Source organism: Anas acuta, chromosome 17, assembly GCF_963932015.1.
Source record: "Anas acuta chromosome 17, bAnaAcu1.1, whole genome shotgun sequence".
Lineage (NCBI taxonomy): Eukaryota > Metazoa > Chordata > Aves > Anseriformes > Anatidae > Anas > Anas acuta.
This window is the reverse complement of record NC_088995.1, coordinates 4,370,924-4,374,868: the sequence shown is the minus strand read 5'-3', so window position 1 is coordinate 4,374,868 and position 3,945 is coordinate 4,370,924. Positions and strand designations below refer to the sequence as shown.

The 3,945-nt window shown below is 43.3% G+C and overlaps 1 long non-coding RNA gene across 2 annotated transcripts; it reads right to left on the bottom strand.

The window, feature by feature from the left end:
• Nucleotides 1–235: 235 nt before the first annotated feature.
• Nucleotides 236–3,173, bottom strand: LOC137841360 (uncharacterized). 2 transcript variants are annotated; one of them, XR_011088588.1, is made up of 3 exons: nucleotides 3,050–3,173; nucleotides 1,585–2,268; nucleotides 236–1,510 (listed from the first exon to the last, which is right to left on the bottom strand). It is a non-coding gene; the product is annotated as an uncharacterized lncRNA (long non-coding RNA). The 2 variants fall into 2 exon arrangements; XR_011088587.1 differs by having other exon boundaries at nucleotides 236–2,268.
• Between the last annotated feature and the right edge of the window lie 772 nt (nucleotides 3,174–3,945).

Below are 3,945 nucleotides of genomic sequence, written 5' to 3'. Positions count from 1 at the left end.
CAGCAGTGATGGGAAGGACAAGTTTGGGCATTGCACTTTCATTTTGTTTTCTGCTTTCCAAATTGAATTTAATGTTGAGATTGACAGAAGTGATGTTTGAGGGTTTGTTTTCTTTTCAGAAATTAAACTACCAGTCTGATGGTAATAAAGAAAAGCAATATTGGGCCAAATTGATGTTTGGGTCAGTGTGACTCATAGTGAGATGGCAGCATGGGATCCACACTGACAGCCTGACTGCAAACGTCCAGGCAAACACAAGCTTGGAACAGACAAGAGCTCAGGAAATTCTGGAGAGTCTGACAGCTGTACAGAAACACCCTACAAAGTGCAGGGACACGTCCTTTGTTTTCATTGATTAGCTAATCTTGAATCCATAACCAAATTTCCTATTTAAGTGTGTCTTGATAGGGAACATAATGGGCCGCATTCAGGCTTTATGTGTACTAGGATGAGATAAGAGCAGTACATTCTATCAGCATCTGCCCTGTGCACTCAATGAATGCAGCTTCCAGTTCATGCACTTGCAGGTTTATGGAACCAAAATCATACCTGCAAGAGGTCTGGTGATCCTGGGTCTTCCTGGCTTTTGCCCCAAGAATGGCACCCCAATTGTTTTTTGTGGTTGGAGCAAACATCTTTACTGAAAAAGATTTGAGTTCTCCATGATTTCGCAGGCATGTAATTTATGAAATGTCACCTTGAATAGAGATTTAATATTTCATATCAGATCCAACATACCCATTCATTTTCCATCAAATTCAAGACTACCAATGCTGCAAAAGACCTAGGGGTTATACAGTGGACACTAGGTTGAATATTAAGATAACAGCTCTCTCCCTCTCATTGCAGAAAATGTAGCACTGTTTACCTAGTGAAAAGGTGGCTATTTCTCAGTGGAGAAATAGGAGCAGCCTGCAAAAACTGGAAAGGGAGCCATAAGGACCACAGAGGTAAACTCTTCTTAGCAGTGACAGACACTATAACAAGGTGCAATGGGCACAGGTTGTAGCTTGGGAAACTCAACATCAGGGAAAAAAAATTGCACTGGGGGAGGGGGAGCAGCCTTGGAACAGCAGAGAGGGCTGGTAGATGTGCATCCTTGGAGGTTTTCCATGTTTGGCTGCAAAAAAAATGCAATTGGCTTGACCTAGTGCTGGTCACAACCTTAATCTGAGCAAGTCACTGGACCAAAAGCCTCCAGAGGTGTTTCCCAACCAGCACCTCTTGGATTCCACAGTCTGAGCACCAGTTTCATGCTCTACATCAAGTACAGGGCTTCATTTTTCAAGAACCTAATCTACCTCCTGTGTTGCAGTTTGGCACACTGAAATTATGTCACAGTTTCTTCACAGCCAGTCTTTTGGGCCATTTCAGGACCCAGAAGCTGCATCCGAAGGAATTAAGGAAGCTGTTCTGTAAATGTCTCCTCTGTTTTCACAAAGTAGTCAGGCAGGAGTATGCTAACAGCATCACTGGGGTCTCTGAGCACAAGCTGGATAGCATCTGGAGACTAGAATAAAATTTGAATTAGCTTGGTGAGAGCTGGATTATCAACATTTACATTGCTGTAAGTCAGAAATTTACCTGGGGACCTTCACATTGGGTTTGTCAAGGTGAGTGACAAGCCACCTTGTACAGCATTTCAAACTACTGGAAAACAGCACCTAACCCCTGTGTCTTTATTATGACAAGGCAGCTGAAAGACTATCAGTCATTAAAAGTTCTTGGCCAAGCAGGTTTTGAATTTAAAATTGACCCCAGAAAAATATCTTCCTTTGTCCAAGGACATAAAGCAGCTGAATGATTTCAGAGTGTTCCCATGCCAAACCTGACCAAAGTTCAAGACAAGAAAACCCAGCTGAAAACATCAGAAGTCCTTTTTTAAGGTGGGAAAGGATTGCATTCCTATTTTGAAGGACTTGTGTCCCCAGCTGCGTCTCTGACCTGTCCAGATCAGCTGTAACCCCCCCAAAGGACACATAAACTTTTAACAGGTATTAATGTATAACTACACAGCAGTTACCCATCTCTCCTGTTTTTATCTCCTATGCTTTCATGAAGCTGCATTTTGGTATGAAACAAAATTTCTCCTGCTTCCTCAGCGTCAGGGTTTCTTTGTAGCTGGCACACATTGTCTCCAGTCCCTCTCTTGGATTTTCCAGACTTAAATGATCTTTGTGCACAATTTTAAGCAGGTTTTTCCACATCACTTTAGGGAACTCAGTCCTGGTGTCTTCCAAGCAAGTTCTGCCTTGTACTGAAGTACCCCTGTCAAGAAGATAATTTAAATAAAATTTGTACTGCCCTGCACTAATGCCTGAAATGACAGCACAAGGAGCTGCTCCTCCATGCATCCTCCATTTAATCAAACTCTGCCTGCATCTCCTTTCAGACCGTAAATGACTGATTTTTGATGAGACTGATATAGAGACAAGGCCATCAGATCACCAGTGCCAGTCACTATTATCACACACATTGTGCTCTATTAGCACAGTATGCCTCACCTGAAAAGTACTTCCCACCAGTACCAGTACCAAGCTGAAATATGGCAAAAACAATGAGGAAAATGAGAACAGTGCCTTAAGAGTTAATGATCCTGGCATGAAATCAGTTCCCAGATGGCCACTGACAAGAGGTGGGGTTATCAAAACAAAAGGTCTGGAAGAAAGCACAGATCAGACAGGAGCCCCCACTGCAGCCCAGGTTTTGCCTGCTCCCTCCCAGAATTGCACCCGTTTTGCTGAGCCAAGCCCTCCCAGCACCCAGAGACCCTGCAGAGCACCCCTACACGGCTGATTCTCCCTTGCTCCCAGTGCAATACGGTTCCCTTTTAAGAGCAAACTATACTGATGCAGAGGAGAGGGAAAAATAACAAGAGCCATTATATAATGAATAACAAAGCAGAACCGCACAGCAAATAGGAGTAAGGACACATGAGCACAGAGCATGTATTGTGGCAGTAGAATCACACCAGAATAGAAGCAGCAGTCCCAACATGCACCAGGCAAGCGAGGAGCAGAAAGGGCACCACAAAAGGCTCCAGAAATACCTTCAAAGTAAGAAGATGACAAAGGGAAGCCTAACCCTATGGTAGCACGACGACAAATAACAGATGACACAGATGAAGCTGAAGCATTCAGCGTATTCTTCAGCACTCGGACTAAAGAAATAATTGCAGCAAGCTGTGTAAGGCAATGCATTTTACAAAGAGATTAGACGGGCCAGGTGTGAGAAAGGATGAGTTAAAGATGACTGCACCAGAACAGAGGTAGTCAGATCTACAGCACCTGGTGACATCCCCCCTAGAGTACTGAAGGATTCAGCTGAAGCAGACTCTGAACTGTTTGCTATACCTTCGGGCAGCTGTAAGAGCAGGGACCGAGGGAGAACTATAATTTCTGTTTTCAGATGAGGAAGGAAGGAGAGGGAGGGGAAATTATAGACCAACTCCAAATTATAGTTCATCTCCAGAGCCTGGAGATTTTCAGGAAAACAATATTAAACAATTAGATTATAGTCACCTAAAAGATAAGGTAATAAAAATGCCAGGTATGGATTTCTGAAGAACAAATCATGTCAGGCAAGACTCATTCCCTTCTTTGCCATGATAACTGACCTACTGAGTGGGGAGATGCATTAGATGGAAAGTCGACTATTGTAAGGATTATTTTTGTATACCCTGTAGCTACTTTTAAAGAAGTTTCACATGATGAAATGTAAACTGGGAAGGAGGGTCAAAGGAGCACTTCAGAATGAAGGATAGAAAGAAGACCAGATTTGTGCTTTGTGGTATCTAAGGCTGAGTTCCACAGCTCTTTCCAGACCATTTATTTTCTTCCACCAAAATTTGGGATTTGACCCAGCTAGACAACTGAGAGCCCAAAATATCCCTACAGTTGAAACTCTGGTGGGACCAGAGCATCACATGCCTTTCTCACCCAAAGT